Genomic DNA, 18,518 nt, shown 5'->3' with positions numbered 1-18,518 from the left:
ACTTCGTGGTACAATACAAGCCTGGGCGACTCAACCAGAACGCCGCCGCCCTGTCTCGCATGCCGATGCGGTCAGAGCCTGAAGTGGAGGACACCGAGAAAGACTTCCTAACAATACCCGCGACCGGCACTCACACCCGCCAGGGTCTACCGGAACGGACCGCCTCATTGTGCGCCCCCGCCTCAGTCGCCCGCGATGGTTATGTCATGGTCCCAGCGGAGGAAGTACGGGCCCTGCTGGGTCCCGAGAGACCGACTGAGACGTGGGAGGTCCCACGTCAGATAGCGGCACAGAAGGGGAACAGCGGATATGACTGGGTGGAAATGCGGCAGCTACAGGCGGACAATCCCGAGTTGGGTCTGGTGTGGCGGGCGGTGACACAGGGAGTCCCTCCCACTAAAGTACAGTTGAAAGAAGGAGACCCGAAACTCCGCAAGTTATACGGGCAGTGGGAGCGGTTCCGTCTGCACCAACAAGTACTGTTTCGACACGTCAGTGATCGCCGCGACAGGGAGGAGGTTCTGCAGCTGGTGGTGCCCACGGCCCTGCGACGGAGGATCTACGAGACCCAACATGAGGATGGGGGACACTACGGGGGGCGAGGGACGGTAGACCTGATGAGGCGAAGTTATTACTGGATCGGAATGGCAGAGGAGGTGAAGAAATGGGTGCAGCAATGCAAGCGATGTGCATTAGCTCGGGACGTGTTCCCTAAAGCCCAGGCCCTGATGACCTGCACCAACGTGACGGCACCCATGGAGGTCCTTGCCATGGACTTTACCATGTTGGAAAGGTCGGTGGGTGGCTACGAGAACGTAATGGTGCTGACTGATATGTTCACCAGATTCACTATTGCCGTACCGACCAAAGACCAGACGTCAAAGACCACCGCCGCCGCCATCATCAAGTACTGGTTTGTGTATTACGGCTGCCCTGCCTGACTCCATGCCGACCAAGGGCGAAATTTCGAGTCAAGCGTCATCAAGGAGCTCTGCCGACTGTACGGAATCTCCAAGAGCCGCACCACGCCTTACCATCCCCAGGGGAATGGGCAATGTGAGAGGTTCAATCGGACTATGCACGACATGCTGCGTAGACTGCCCGCGGAAAAGAAGCGGGACTGGAAGGAGCACCTACCTGAGTTGGTACTTACGTACAACTGTCACGTGCACTCCTCTACGGGATACTCCCCTTTCTACCTGCTTTTCGGAAGAGACGCCAGAATCCCCCGAGATGTCCTGGGGGGCAGAGACGGCATTGAGGAGGGGGCGGAGGACCTAGACGAGTGGGTACAGAGTCACCACGAGCGACTAAAGGCCGCCGCCGTTACTGTTACGCTCCAGAGACTGTGCTAGACAAGATAGTATCAAATAACATAGTATAGCATGTAATTTAGAAGTAGAAAATGAGGTCACAGTGTTCAGTATAGACATATGTACAATGTTCGATGCAGAATAGACGTAACTGAGTTACCATATAATATACAATACTATGCAGTGTACTAATGTACAGTACTATATAGTGCAAAGCAGAAATGGGATGAGGTACAATTTAGGTACAATTTACAGTAAGGTGTACGAGTTGTAGTGCAATCCTTCATCAATAAATATAAAGTGTGGGGAGTGGGTGCTACAGTGTGTTTGTTTAAAGTGGGTGTGTGCTATAAGTGTGTGGAGTGGGTGCTACAGTGTGTTTGTTTAAAGTGAGTGTGTGCGTGTGGATGTGTGTGCTATGTGCGTTTGATGGTTGTTGTTGTGTAGTGTTCATTGTTCGTTTAGCAGCCTGATGGCCTGGGGATAGAAGCTTCTTCTGAGTCTTTCTGTGCTCGCCTTGAGACTCCGGTATCGCTTGCCTGACCGCAGCAGTTCAAAGAGGCAGTTGTTCGGGTGACTGGAGTCTTTAATGATTATCTTAGCCTTGCCCCTGCAACGCTTGTTGTAAATGTTCTGGAGGGTGGGGAGCCCCCCTCCAATTGTGTCACTCTTTGTAGTCTGCTTCGGTCTTGTGCAGTGCTATTCCCAAACCAGGAGGTGATGTTGCCAGTCAGGATGCTCTCTATTGTACATGAGTAGAAGTTCTTAAGGATCTTCTGACTGACTTGGAACTTCCTTAGGCGCCTGAGGAAGTAGAGGCGTTGTCGTGCCTTCTTCACAACACTGTCAATGTGTGTGGTCCATGTCAAGTCCTCGGATATGTAGGCTCCGAGGTACTTAAAGCTGTTGACTCTCTCAACCGGTGCCCCGTCGATGCTGAGGGGGCTGTAGTCCTTGACCCCCGACCTCCTGAAGTCCACAATCATCTCCTTTGTTTTGCTGACGTTCAGGGAGAGGCTGTTTTCCTGGCACCATCCCGCCAGGACCTTGACCTCTTCCAGGTAGGCCCTCTCGTCGTTGGCAGAGATCAGGCCCACCACCACTGTGTCGTCAGCAAATTTGATGATTGTATTGCTACTCCGCTGAGCCACACAGTCGTGTGTGTACAGGGAGTAGAGGAGGGGACTCAGAACACAGCCCTGGGGGGCCCCTATGTTGAGGGTGATGGATGAGGAGGTGCAGTTGCCTGCTCTCACCACCTGGGGTCTGCCCGTCAGGAAGTCCAAGACCCACTGGCAGAGGTCATAGTTCAAGCCCAGGTCCCTGAGCTTGGCTATGAGTATGGAGGGGACTATGGTATTGAATGCCGAGCTGTAGTCGATGAATAGCATTCTCACATAGTTCCCCTGCCTCTTGTCCAGGTGTGATGCTGCTGTGTGCAGCACATGGGCTATGGCGTCCTCCGTGGACTCGATGCTTTCGAGTGCCGTTGGGAACCGCATCCTAGGGCGTGTAACTACCCCAGGCCCTTGCGGAACAGTGTTTCCAATTCATGAAGGAGTGTGTGAAACTGTTAGCATAATGTGTGATTGTCGATCTATGTGTGAAACTGTTGGTCTCAGGACCGTTTTCATACATGCGTTGGTTGGTGTTTCATTGAGTTAACTTGCAGAGGACTTAGCAAGTTCAAAGTGGGGGGAAATGTAGCACCCTAAATATATGGCTATTATTCAGAAGTGCTGACTTGCCTTTTATCTCCCCTGGTGCACCAAGACATACTAACTAGTGTCCATTAGTATTCCCTCGAACAATGACGCGGACTTCTCCTTCTTCTACCGGCTGGAATATGGATTATGAACAGTAACACTGGGCCATATTCTTTCATCCAGTGCTTCCCTGTGGGGCTAGTTGGCGGTACCAGCAGGGGGCGCGGTGGCAGGCAGAGAGCGTACGAGAGAGACGGGAAAGGAAGCAAGCCAATGGAGACGGAAGGGGGGAGAACGAGCCTCTTCGACAGTGGACTTGGATGTGATCGGTCGTGTCTTGACGGAGCCCCGTGGTGTACCAGACGGGTGAACGTATTGAACTTGAGTATATTACGGGTTATCCTAGAAAAGTAACCGTAGGGGAGCGTTGCATGTTTTCCCCACTGAATAACCCTAGTGATACAACGAGTTATCCTAGAAGAAATGCGGTATAGCCAAGTGTGGCTTAATTTAAAGATATTCCCTCTAGTGAGGTGCCCCGCCAGCGTGGCTTGAAGAAGACCGTGTTTAGAGACACCCTGCATCATTATATATCACGGCTAGCAGGAGGGCTGTTTGGGACCCTAAGAGTAGCTTCAGTTAAGGTAGGGCCAGGGTGTTGCTGCGCGTCTATCCAACACCGGCCGTCAACAACCAGTCTTCGCCGGCGTGGATGTCTGCTCTGCACCGGCGGTCTTCAGCTCAGCACGGGAGTTCTTCCCGTCCAGCAGAGGCACCATCATCCAGCACACGCTCCCAGCCCGCTACTGCTTCCTCTGCTCCAGCCCCGTTTGCTAGTGCCCGTGACGAGAGTGTTCGACGCCATCTTGCTACCCCGAACAGTGGTGGCGCGGCGAGGACGCCATCTTGGTTGAGTACAGTAGAGCGCCAGTGCTCCGGATCTTATTGCACAGTACACAGTGTAATGCGGCCTACGGGCGAAGCTAACGTTGCTAAATCCAGTTCATAGGGGTACCCCATACCAGTGATGGGCAGTAGCTTGCTACAAGTAGCGAAGCTACATAGCTTAACTACAATTCTCAGTAGCGTGCTGGTAGCTCGCTACTTTTTAACCAGGGTAGCGTTTTCTGTAACGCAGCTATTTATAGAACGAAGTAGTGAGTAGCGACGAGGAAACGCTACAACGGCGACAACGCTACTATATCTTAGATCATAGATATATATAAACGGTCTAGACTATAAGGAGAAAAAAAAACTCCACGTAGAAAACCCACTATGATTGGTTGGTTGGTTTGATATGAGTATGACGACTCACGATTGGGTATGGTTAGGCCAAAACTTTACGGGTAGGCCAATCAGAGGCAGGATAGGGCGGGACTCCAACCGCAAATCAGGAAGTGAAAATCAAAACAGACCACTGATGAACGAACCAGTCCGCGCGAAATGGCAGAGGGATTCGATGTTTCCAGGGCTTGTGATGGCATTGATGAAGATGATGTCAATAACAACAATGTCTCTCCATGGAATGAATGAATGGAAAAGATGAAGTTGTGGGATGCAGGCGCGGCGTATCTAAGGTAAGGGATAATAATGTTGTTAAACTGCCGCCGTGCACTGCAGCATTGGGCTGTGTGTGTTGGCACTTTCTTCGTCTGTTAACTTACCATGGTGATTGATCTGATCTGTGGTCTGGGGTCCCCACATGATTTTGGGGCCATGGAATGTTTTGTGAGTTACATATTTAAATACATTTGGTCATTTAGCTGACGTTTTCATTCAAAGCAACTTACAAATTGTGTACAACAAGTCAGCATGAGTGGTACATATCTAGCAGACAAGGATAAATAGTATTGTTTGTCTAGCAGTGTCAAGCTTGAGTGTTATACTCTGAGTAGTACATACTATACTGTAGTAGTATAGACATATTAGCATAGTTGGTGGTAGTATAGACATGGTAGCATAATAGTAAAATGCAGTAAGACAGTTATTATTAGTTAAAATTCAGATATTGAATAAGTGTTTTTGGTTGATAAAGTGGGCAGGTTTCAGCTAGGAGAGGGTATCAGGCAGCCAGAAGATGCAGAGTTTAGGGATAAATAATACATAAAGATAGAATAGAAAAGAAACTTAGCATTTTTTTTGCCTGTTTGGTGGAAACTTGATAATGAAGTAAAAAAAAAAAAAAAAAAAAAAAGTAGTGCCGATGTAGCTAGCTATTTTTGACATGTTCTTGTAGTGTAGCTTGTTACATTTATCTGGGGATAGCTTCCATTGTAGTTGAGCTATATTTAATCAAGAGTAACTTGTAGTGTAGCTTGCTACATTTCCCAAGTAGCTTGCCCATCACTGCCCCATACACATTATATGCCGGCATTAGTATAGGACTTTTGTTTTGGTACAGTGGGCCCACATTTTTGATTTCCTTTGAGTGTGATAACGTGTTGGTTCTTTAATAATAATTTCCCATCTAATCAACCCTTTCCCAGTGGGGAGGTTACAGACCTGAGGTATTATTCCTACCATATAATTAAAGCCTGATAGAGGTATTATACATGGTACTGACCCAGACGTGGGTGATGAGTCAAATACATTAAAGTATATTATTCCTGGTGCTAACACAGAGGTGTGTGTAGAATATACGTGTACATAAGGTATTGAGTTACAACTGAGCAGTAGTAGGATTTCATTCCATTGGACCACTCCTATTAAACTTTTGTACTCAAACGTACCAATTAACATAAAAACATTAGATGGGATTCTGTGCGTGTACATTACTGTGCACAGTAGTAGCTATTTTGGTGTGGGTAACGCTACTATAATTAACCCCTTCCTATTCCACCTTTCCATTTTTATTGTAAGGTTTCTAGTGTCACTGAGGGAGGGTAGGGGAGACCGGGGCACAGTGGATCAGAAATCTTATATTTCAGCTTTTTTCCTGGCTTGATGACAGCATGGTTCTGGTCTATTGTGGAATTGATAGCAGAATATGTTCTCTATAAAACATGTCTATCATATCCTGCCAACTGCCAAATATGAGATGCTGAGATGGGGTTGAATGTAAAAATATATTTGATCCACTGTGCCCCAGTAACGGGGTACAGTGGATCGCTACCTGGGGCACTGTGAATCAGTCCAGATATGATACATTATTTTTTCACAAACAGCATCTTTATTATGTGAACGAAGCAAAACTTTCACCAACACCGGGAGACACTAGGATTCGCCTGTTCGAATCCAGCTCCCGGCGTTGCTATCAGCTTGGCTGTCCTCTCACGCTGATACAATTGGCTGTATCAGGGGGTGGGAAGCTGAAGGGTGGGTCCTGGGCGTTGTGGACAGCGACCCCTACAGTTCGGTCGGGGCGCCTGCTCAGCGAGGGTTGGATCTGAGGAGAGATAGTGTGGCCTCCCACACGCTACACTCTCCCCGGTGAGAACCTGCGCGGCCAGGTTGGCCTGCCCCAGGCTGCACATGCGTCGGAGGAAAGCATGTGACAGTCTCCGGTCTCCCGGACCAACAGTAGGGGAAAGTACGCAACAACCAGGAAGGGTGGGATGGGAGAAAAATCGGGAAAAAGGAGGGGAAGAAAGATAATAATAAAAAAAAAAAAATAAAAAAAATAGACATATCAACCACACCAACAGTTGAAAATACTGAAACAATATGAAATGTCTTGCTATACTAGTAGCCTATGTAAAACCCAGCGTAGTGCTGGGAACTTTCACACACGCATCTGACACATCCTGTACATTTGGGAAAATGAATGTGAATGATACATCATGGTCTCTGACTTCTGTCTGTCCAGGTTTACTGATGTACAAAGGACCCCTCCTGGCTACATTCCTATCTGCGAACAAGATAATCACGGCAACACCTAACATTGTATTATTTTCATGGTTATAAGGAAAAAAATGCATCGCAAACTAAACGCACAACAGTGCTTCAACATATTATTCAATATTGAAAACCATCAGTTGCAGATGCTGAATTGTTTTACAATACCTAGTGCAGCATATTTGAATACAAGGAGAAATTGACTGGAAATATCATATGGCGTGCAACACGTGCTGTGCCACCATGTTGAATGGGGTTGGGCAGCTTTGCTACAACATCTTCAAACAAAACGTCTGATATGTCATCGACATTTGGGAAAATGAACGTGAATGACTTTGGTTTCTCACGTCGCATAAACTTCACTTCAAATGTGGTTTCATCAGCATCCACAATGCGGCTTTGGACCGGCCTGTTATGGTTTGAAACCGACCCCAACAGCACGGCACAGACAGGTAGTTCAGAGTTAGCCAAACACTAGGGTGTATTTATTACAGAATCAAAAATTTGCCAAATAACAAATCAGAATTAACAAAAAGGAGAATGCTTTCGGCAGAGTTGTCTGCGGCTCTGCAGATCCTCCCGGTTTAGAGGTGGGGAATCGGCGTAGGCGCCACTACCTCTGCGGCTCTGCAGATACTCCCGGATCCAACTCGGGGAGGAAATGGAGAGAGAGAGAGAGTGGTCAATAATCAATCCAACTGTACACAGAGGCAGTGCAGTTCAGTCCTCCTTAGCTGAGTCCAGTATACATCACAAGTGACTTGATCTTCGGTGTTCCAACACACAAGTTAGCTGAGTCCAGTACAAAACAAAAACGTTATTTCTTCAGTGTTATCCTAACACACAAATTAGCTGAGTCCAGTACAAAACAAAAACGGTATTTCTTCAGTGTTATCCAACACACAAAAAACAGATAATCCAAAAGGCCTGTTTCCAAAAAACTCACCAAAGCGCAAACGCGTAAGCGGGCAACGAGGCACAGCTCCAACGGATATTCGAGATGTACACCAGCGGCGACTTCCAAAGACGTCCTGGAGAAGAAGTAGACGAGGCACAACAACAGGGGGAAACAGGCAATAGCAGTAGTAATCCAAAACGACCCGACCACGATTGATAGAAGGCCCGGGTATATGAAGCCTCTGGAGCGCTAATTACAAACTACAACAGGTGCGTGATGGAAATTGGTAATCGCACCTGAAGCGTGTGGCGGGGAATGGACCAATCATCACAGTACCTTGAAGAAGCGTGTGGCGGGGAATGGGCCAATCCTCACAGAATCCTCACAGTACCCCCCCCTCCACGGGAGCCACCCGGCGACCCACTCGGCACCGGCCTGCCCGGATGGGACCGAAGGAAGCCGGTGACCAGGAGCACCGGAGAGGGGGACAGAGACAGAGGCCCGGAGAGGGGGACCGGAGACGGGGACAGAGGACCGGTGAGGGAGGCTGGAGACGGGGACAGGGACCCGGTGAGGGGGGCCAGAGACAGGGACAGGGAACCGGCGAGGGAGGCCGGAGACGGAGACAGGGGCCCGGTGAGGGGGCTGGAGACAGGGACACAAGGGGAACCCCGGGGCGAAGGACTGGACGCCGCCTGAAGACACTGTGCATGACAGGAGGGGCTCCACCCCCTGATGGTGCCGGAGGACCAGGCGATGTGGGGCTCATGCAGCGCGAGCCAGGGCCGACCCAGGACTACGGGGACAAGAGGGGATCTGGTAATAAAAAACTGGAGTCTCTCAACATGGTTACCAGCAACGGTGAGGAGGACAGGACAGGTGCGTTGAGTGATGTCAGCCAGGCGGCGATGATCCAGCGCAAAGACCTCCAAGGGCCTCTTGAGGTCCTCAAGTGGAATGTTGGCCCGGGTGGCAAACTCAACGTCCAGGAAACTCCCATCAGCACCAGAGTCAATGAGTGCACCCACCGTCGCCCGCTGGTCCGCCCAGGCTAGGGTGACGCTCGTCAGACGGTTAGGTGGTGCACGGGTGTGGGAACAGGAAAAACGGCTCACAAGGATCTCCCGGGGTCCCGGCGAGCCTGGTCTTCTTGGCCGGGTAGGGCAATTGGAGACACGGTGTCCATCCCGGCCGCAGTAGAGGCAAAGGCCGGACCTGAGCCTGGACTCCCGTTCGGCCGGGCTAAGGCGGGTGCGTCCCAGCTGCATGGGTTCCTCCTCGGTCACAGCTCGGGAGGGAAAAAACCCACCAGTCACGGAGGGGGCAGGACGGTCAGCAGAACGGTCACGAGGACGGGGGGTCTGGGGAATGTCTGGGGGTCCTAGTCGTGCTCGCTCACGCCTTCTCTCCCGGAGGTGTCCGTCGATGCGGATAGCGAGGCTGATTAGGCCCTCGAGAGAATCGGGCTCCTCTTGGGTCGCGAGCTGGTCCCTTACCGCGTCGTTGAGCCCCCTCAGGAAGGTGAGACGAAGCGCTTGATCGTTCCAACCGCTCTCCGTTGCGGCCAGTCTGAACTCCAGCGCGTAGTCTCCGACACTGCCACTGCCCTGCCGGAAGGTGCCCAACCGAGCTCCTGGGTCCTGGCCACGAGCTGGGTGGTGGAAAACCCTTCGGAGCTCTGCCACGAAGTCTGGGTAGGAGAAACAAAAATCGGCCCTCATAGACCAGGAAGCAGTGACCCACTGTGCTGCTCGGCCCGTGAGCAGGTTAGTCATGTAGGCTACTCGGGCTCCCTCTGACGAAAATCGGCTGGGTTGATGAAGGAAAACCAACTCACACTGCATGATGAATGTGGCACAATCCTCGAAGTTACCCTCGAACAGACGTGGTTCGGAGAGACGGGGCTCCCGAGGTGCGAGGTCTGCCGCGGCTGCGGGTGGTGATCTGGCTGAGACTCCTGGGACAGGTGGGTTTAAAAGCAGAGTGTTTAATGCTGTACTGAGAGCCTGTAGCTGGTGCAGAATAACAGCCTGCTGATTACCCTGGGTAGTCTGCTGGGTGGCCAGAGTGTCAAGGGCATCCAGAATGAGCTGGACCTGGGCCCGGAGGTCCTGTATAGCAGCCGCAGCCGCACCCAACTGTTGGGTGTGGTCGTTGACCACCTCGATCTGGACCGCCAACGCTGCCCTGACCCTGTCTGTGTCGGCTGGGGTCGTCATGGTCGGGTCGTAATGTTATGGTTTGAAACCGACCCCAACAGCACGGCACAGACAGGTAGTTCAGAGTTAGCCAAACACTAGGGCAGGCGTGGCCAACCAGTCAGAGACTAAGAGCCACAAAAAAATTACTGTGGTACCACAAAGAGCCACACCATATACCAGCGTTTCTCAACCTTTTTTTTCAGTCACGGCACCCTTCATGTGTTTATAGGTCTCACCCTCTGGCCTCTGAAGTTGCTAATGTCTTTTTTATTTGGGCCTCACAGGGTTAAAAGTACCCTGTGAGACCCACGGTTTCAAAATTACAAAATCACTTTTAGCCATTTAAAAAAATAATGTTTATTTAAAAAAAAATTAAGGGGAACTATTTTACTATTTCTTTCACTATTTGGGCACTTTTACACAATTCCTGTGAGTCTATGGAACACCTAGGTTTTTTTCAAAAAAATTCATTGTTTTGTATTTCTAATCAAGTACTAAAAACCGCATTTTTCTACCTTAAGATCTTAAGCCGTTTTGAGGCTGGGCTCCAACCACTGTGTGGCCTGGTGCCAACTGCCACATCAACTGCCACATTATTATGCAGCTGAGAAATCTCTGACATCACAGATATGCACATTTTCAGATGACTCAGTTCAGTGAGGGTGAATATTGTGAGAGGAGAATTGGAAGAATTCGCCAATATGAGAATTAGAGACATATATCCTATTAATATAAGTCCACATAGCTAAGAAACAATGGTAAACACTGAAAAAAGCCATTTATAAGATAGTTCCCCTTTAAGCACATGTATAGTCAATTGGTCCTGTTGTTCAGCCTCACAATGCTATTTGATAGTAAATGTGTTTATATGTCCCACCCTCTGGCCTCTGAAGTTGCTAATTTCTTTTTAATTTGGGCCTCACAGGGTTAACCTCTTAAGCCCGAGATATACAGTAAAAGTGTATATTTTCAGCATTATGTTTGTTTACCAATTATTTGAACTGTTATTAGTGAAATATAAGATTATAGAAATCTCAGGGCATTGAGTCGGAAACCGGCGCATATTGACAGGAGGAAGTGGCACAGCCAAAAGTGAGTGTAGTCTTTTGAAGGAAGAGACTCAGGGCTTTCAAATTTCGAAAAACTACCCTACCCAGCTCACACCAGCCCCTGTCAATCATCTGACTTCTGGATTTACTTTTTAATTTCTCTTATTTTTTGGGATTATCTCCCACAAACCTGAACGTTATTGCCATAAAACAGAACGCAGTTAGTTTCTCTACCTTTCTGTGAACGTCTTGCAAAAAACGGTGTTGCAATATGATGAAAAATGGTGGAGAAATTTACATTATAAAAAAGATGGCAGAATTCAGTACTGTATCTACAAAACCTTCTGTTTAATCATCTTCCCTTTATTCATTTGCTTAGATTTTTCAGGTCTGGTCAATTTTAGCATGGTGTTATTTACAGTCAAAGATAATTTTTTTTTAAATAGAATTGATATTCTCCTTTGGTTCATTACAATTTACTCAAGCCTAGTAACAGACACACTATTTCTGACACTGATCCATATATGTCCCTAGATTCAGATACCAAGAACATGCAAATGGACCATTTAAAAGAAAATTGTAAATGTTTATTCTACGTCCTTATGGAATGAGTGACATTGACGGGAAAAGAGCCGCATGCGGCTCGCGAGCCGCGGGTTGGCCACCCCTGCACTAGGGCGTATTTATTACAGAATCAAAAATGAGCCAAATAACATCAGAATTAACAAAAAGGAGAATGCTTTCGGCAGAGTTGTCTGCGGCTCTGCAGATCCTCCCGGTTTAGAGGTGGGGAATCGGCGTAGGCGCCACTACCTCTGCGGCTCTGCAGATACTCCCGGATCCAACTCGGGGAGGAAACGGAGAGAGAGAGAGAGTGGTCAATAATCAATACAACTGTACACAGAGGCAGTGCAGTTCAGTCCTCCTTAGCTGAGTCCAGTATACATCACAAGTGACTTGATCTTCGGTGTTCCAACACACAAGTTAGCTGAGTCCAGTACAAAACAAAAACGGTATTTCTTCAGTGTTATCCTAACACACAAATTAGCTGAGTCCAGTACAAAACAAAAACGGTATTTCTTCAGTGTTATCCAACACACAAAAAAACAGATAATCCAAAAGGCCTGTTTCCAAAAAACTCACCAAAGCGCAAACGCGTAAGCGGGCAACGAGGCACAGCTCCAACGGATGATCGAGATGTACACCAGCGGCGACTTCCAAAGACGTCCTGGAGAAGAAGTAGACGAGGCACAACAATGGGGGGGAACAGGCAATAGCAGTAGTAATCCAAAACGACCCGACCACGATTGATAGAAGGCCGGGGTATATGAAGCCTCTGGAGCGCTAATTACAAACTACAACAGGTGCGTGATGGAAATTGGTAATCGCTCCTGAAGCGTGTGGCGGGGAATGGACCAATCATCACAGTACCTTGAAGAATCGTGTGGCGGGGAATGGGCCAATCCTCACAGAATCCTCACACTGCCCTACATACATTGCATTGGTTTTCTTTGTTGCAAACTTTGTCAACACAAAATCTGTTGCATTCAGAGCATTGCTATCCGGCAATTCTAAATCCTCTAGTTGGCCATCATCAAGGTCATCATAATCTGATGCGTCATCACAAAGTCTTCTCGCATCAGCATCCGCGTCAGAGTTTGACGTGTCTCCCTCCATATCATCATCGAATTGCAGCTTCGGCTCCTTCTTTTTAGCTACTTTTGGCTTTTTAGACTGTTGACTGCCTTGTTTATTCCTCTTCCTTTTGCTCAGCTCGTTGGCTGCCCTGATTTGTTCTTTGATTGGAGTGTCTGTCAGAACAAGGGTTTTTCCCTTATTTTTTCCACCTTTGTTTTTGCGCGGTGGTGCCTTTGGAAAAGGGCTGATTTCTTCTGGTGTGATGATAGGCCTACTCAATTCTGTTGAAGTTGAACCAACTGCTTCGAGTGCCTTTGAAGATGTTGCGGTGTCATCTGGGGCTTCATGTGAAATTTCTGGTGCAGGTCGATGAAGTTCTTTGGCTGGTTGTGGAGGTTCTGGATCTGGGTCTGAAAGCTCTGGTGCTCTCTGTGGAGGCTGTTCAGCTGGATGAGGTGGTTCTGGGACTTCAGCGATTGGCTCTGCAGATTCTACTGCAACAGGTCGATCTGTTACATATGAACTGAGGAAATCATCATCGCTGAAGATATTGGGGTTGAATGGATAGATGCCAGATACTCGAAAACCGGATGTGATATTCTTTGGAGTGAAGGCTAACGCGTAAGCATTGCCCACTATCTGAGCGATATCATGGATTGTGATAGCTTGACCGGTGTGGTTGAGCATGAAAGCATTTGCTGCCTGGTTGAAGAATGCCTTGAAGGGTCCGTACACAGATCGATCCAATGGTTGCATTTTGTGGCTGCAGTGTGGTGGCAGAGTTAGCATAACCACACCGTTGTCCTTGGCAAGATCAATGGTTTCAATCGATAGATGGGTGTCATGGTTATCCAGTATTAGCAAAACTGGACGCTCCTTGGAACACTTGGTTGACTGGATGAAGTGTCGCATGAATGCTGTGAAGTTCTCAGTAGTCATCCATCCTGTATTATGGGCAGCTCCAACAGTCCCTGGTGGAGCACCATGGATCATTGCATCTTTGAAATGCACTCGAGGGAATACCATAAATGGAGCAATGGAATTTCCAGCAGCATTTATTGTACCAAGCATTGTTACCAAAGTACCTCGCTCTCCTGAGGTAATCTTCCCAACTTGCTTCTCATTTTTGCAGGCGATCACTTTTGTGTTGCCAACTTTCTGGACGGTCATGCATCCAGTTTCATCTGTATTGTATATGTAATTTGGGCCGAACTTATGTCTCTTCATAAGCTTCTCCAAGTTGTCAAAGAAATCTTTCACATTCTTTTTGTTAAAACTTGTTGCCCGTGATAAACTGGTAGCCTCAGGACGACGTAGCGAAAGGTTCGGGAAGCGCTTCATGTACCCTGAAAACCAATCTTCGCCAGCCAAACGATTTGTACTCCAGGATTCTGGGAATGTTTTTCCATTTCTAGCAGCAAATTCATACACCAGCACATGAACTTGTTTTTGCGTCAGTCCATACTGAATTTTTGATGCTTTGATCAGATAATCCTGCAGAATCTCTTCGGCATGCGTCAAAACCTGGCGGCAATTGTACTTTGGTGAGTATGCCATTGAATCTTGCTTTCAGCATCTCTTGCCTTTTCCACGTATCTACGTAGAGTTGAGAACTTTATATCGCCTGTTTTACAAACATTGCGAATACTTTGTCCCGTGTCAAGTACTTTCTTGACGGCCTCTTTCATTTTTTCATTGTCAGTATTCCCAATTTTTCTGGAGTCCAGTTTTCTCTTGCGTACCATTTTTCTGAAACCAGACAAAGCATGCAATAATATGGCAGAGAATTATATATATATATATATATATATATATATATATATATATATATATATATATATATATATATATATATATATATATATATATATATATAGTTATATTTGGAATAAAAAATTGTTAAATTGAGGAGTTAATATTGCCGTTAGTCAACAAACAAAGCGACCTCCTTTTACCGGGGCACAGTGAATCACTTGAAAAACTGATCCACTGTGCCCTGCATGCACTATGTGCAATCATGTGACATTTTTTCAATCAAGGCCATTAGCAGCAGAGAGGACCCATGCTCATAAAACTTCATTAAATATCCCTCAAATTACCAACATGTGCTTGGTTTCTTATTCCTGGATGATCTATACTAAATCACAAAAACAAAAGAAACCCGAAATTTTACATTTGATGGTACAAAACAGGGATTACCTTTCAATTCTTCACAAAGGTGTGTTGCCTGGAAATTAAGCACGTTTTTAGCTATGGATTAACCAGAGGCACACACTGATGACATCATCAAGGCGTTCCTATGTACAAGTTTCTATAAATAGCCACTGATTCACTGTGCCCCTTGAGCCACTGTGCCCCGGTCGCTTGCGGGGGGAACCAAGTTATTTATTTACAATTCAGTCACTAGGTGTGGGAGGGTTAAAGGAGTAATTGGGGGAGGTGAGAGCGTGTTGGGGAGTACTGCTGACCGCCCTGCTGCAGGGGAGGAAGACCAGAGTACCAGACCAGGTTGGTAAATCCCGGGCCCCATCCACTCCCACTGCCAGCCTCCAGTTGAAGCTCCAGACCCAAAGACGGAGGTGCAGTCAGACGGAGCTCTACTGTGTCTCGCTACCCAGTGACTGTGCACACCCGTTCCCATGAAGCAGGGATAATCCACCCTGCTACATAAACAAGACAAACGTCTTTCTCAGGTCTGCATCCCCTTAACAATTGTGTGTATTGAGCCGTACTGTATTGTACCCATTCTGCAATCTGTTAAATAAAGTTTTCATTCATTCATTCACTGAAGTGTCCCAAAAAACACCTACTCATCCCTGCAACATCCAACATGCCACTGAACTCCCACCTAAAACACCTACTCATCCCTCCAACATGCCACTGAACCCCCACCTAAAACACCTACTCATCCCTCCAACATGCCACTGAACCTACACCTATATGTATGAGTGTCTCAGGGGGATATGTGAAGAAATAAACTCCTAATTGGACTCGTGACCTAGATGTGATTTATACATGGCTAGCATAGAAACCATAATTAATGCCTGACATATGAACTTAACATAAAGTGTCACCAGAGCATGCTTTACGCCAGAGGGGAGGATGTTAAGACAATTATTTGTTGAAATCTGCCCCCAGGGGGCCCTTTTAGTACAGTCCAAAAACAAACTTGACTTGAAGAAGAAACAATAGAGCTACTCTTCCTTTCTCTGGGGAACAGGGTTAGAGAGGCTCCATCTATCATTTCCATGTAGCTGTGAGTCTGCCAGGGCAAGTTTCCCAAATCAGTAGAATGTTGTAAGCTGTAAAATGCTTTGTGTCTATTTTAGGAGGGGGTGGTGTGTGGGGGAAAGGGGGGTTTGTTACTTGAAATTCACAAGGAATTTATAGGTTTTATTTATAATTTTATATATATCTATCATCTATAATTATCCCCACCAGGCGATGCAACAAGTATTTCATTTGAAATAATTTCCATCATTGTCCATTCAAATAGGCTGGATTATTGTAATGCACTCCTCATCGGGATCCCTACTAAAAGCATTCAAAAACTGCAATCCATCCAGAATAGCGCTGCTAGGATCCTGATGAGGGTGCGCAAACATGACCACATCACCCCCATCCTCAGATCACTACACTGGCTCCCCGTGGAACACAGGATCGAGTACAAGGTCTCCCTCCTCACTCACCAGTGTGTACACGATGGTGCCCTTGCCTACCTCAAGGAACTCCTCACCCCCCAGTCCTCCTCACGCTCCCTCCGCTCCGGCACAGCCTTACTCCTGAAAGCCCCCAGGACTAAGCTGCACGCCATGGGCGATCGAGCCTTCTGCTCGGCCGCACCCAGACTGTGGAATGCTCTCCCCAACCACTTGAGAGCACCACAAACTGTTGACACTTTTAAATGTGGACTCAAGACCTACCTTTTTCAGAAAGGCCTTTTTTTGTTTTTATGTCTTATCATATGTTGTTCTGCTATGTGTTCTTTTTAAAAAAAAATTATATATATCTACATTTATTTTATTATTTTAACTCTGTAGCACTCTGAGATTCTCAGGAATGTAGGGTGCGTTACAAATGAAATGTATTATTATTATTATTATTAGATATTCAGTATTAAGTTACACCTTTTGAACACAAGATAGCGGCACTACACAGGTTCACTGCTCAGGGAATCAGCTTTCTGGCCTGCGTTATTACCAATCCCATTGCATCGCGCCATATCAGGGGGCGTGCATGCCTACTTTGGTCTTTCTGAAATCCACAATGAGCTTTTTGGTTTTCTTGGTGTTGAGGGCCAGGTTGTTGTCGGCGCACCACAGTGCCAGGTGCTGGACCTCCTCCCTGTAGGCCGACTGCTGTGTCATCTGCAAATTTGATATTGGTATTGGAGCCATGTACAGGAGTGCAGTCATGGGTGAAGAGGGAGTAGAGAAGGGGGCTCAGCACACAGCCCTGTGGGACACCAATGTTCAGCATGAGGGTGGAGGAGGTGAGATTGACTAACTTAACATACTTGGCTCTGTTGGTGAGGAAGTCAAGTATCCAGTTGCAGAAGGAGGGGTTGATGTCGAGGTCCTTGGTTTCCACAAGGTCACCAAGTTTGGAGGTAGTTGATGTAGGTGTAAATGTAGGTGGTTTTGAAGCATGTGGGAACAACATGGCCTGGACTAGTGACAGGTTACTATACTCAGCTCACTCCCTGAGCACCAGGGTGGCGCACCACGTAGATGCACTGCGTTGCACTGTAGTGCAGCTACGTGGTGCGCCACCCTGGTGCCCAGGGCCAGCTGTCTTATGTGCATTAGTCCTGCTCAGTGCGGCACACACATCAGTGAGGGAGAGAGTGAGATGTTGGTCATCAGCAGGGAGAGCAGCACTTGTGGACGCCTCCTGGTTGTCCCTCTCAAAGCGGGCATTTTTTGGAGCTCATCAGGGAGGGGGTCAGTGGTTGAGGAAGAGTTGTTGGTGGGTTTATAGTTTGTAATGGCCTGAATGCCGTGCCACATGTGTCGAGGGTGGGAGTTGTCTATTATTTGGTAGTCCAGGATGGATTGAGTGGCAAACAATATTCTAGGCCGTGTGTTGAAACCGGTACTGCAGTTCAGAGTCTGTCTATGCATCTTAACATCCTATCATCCTTCGTATGCTTCCTGACATGCTTCCTATTATGCTTCATATTACCGTCTAGCATTAGCATGCTAGTGTGAGAGGTCAATAATATATCCACCAGATTGGTTATGTTTATTATTGTGGACATTCCCTACTGTTAACTCAGAGAGCCACTGTATTTATTTTCTTGTGTAATTGAATTCATTTAACAGGTTAAATTGCAACTGCATATATTTAAATGTATAGGTAATGTTTATGATTTAAGATATAGTGATCCAACATGTTTTTCCAGGATCCAGTGTTTTTGTATGCACTGTTGTTTGTGGATGTGCTGTATAACTTTTGCCACCAGGTTATACTGTTGAGTTTTGATTTGATTTGATTTGATTTGATTAGGGATCCCCATTAGCTGGTGCGATAGCAACCAGCTAGTCTTCCTGGGGTCCACACAGGAGTTAGGATGGGAGAGTTGTGAAGCAGAAAGAGAAGAAGAAAACAACGTTGTTGTACCTGGTGGTAGTAGAGAAAGGAGGGAATGCAAGTAGTTTTCTTGCAGCAGGGAAAGCATTTTCATTTTAAATACTGTTTTGTTTTTGGTTGTGAAGTAGAGAAATAAAGCCATTGCTAGAGTGACAGTGCTGAGTCTGCCTAAGCCTGCAACACTATGCTAATAACTATTAACTAATAATTCGAGAGTGGTCAGTGTGTGTGTTTGTTAGCGTGCTTTTGGAGATTTTCGAGTTAGAGCTAGTATCAACACATTTTAA

This window comes from Notolepis coatsorum (assembly GCF_963971535.1).
Source record: "Notolepis coatsorum genome assembly, chromosome: 10".
Classification (NCBI taxonomy): Eukaryota; Metazoa; Chordata; class Actinopteri; order Aulopiformes; family Paralepididae; genus Notolepis; species Notolepis coatsorum.
The sequence above is the reverse complement of the archived record's forward strand: the minus strand, read 5'-3'. Positions refer to the sequence as shown.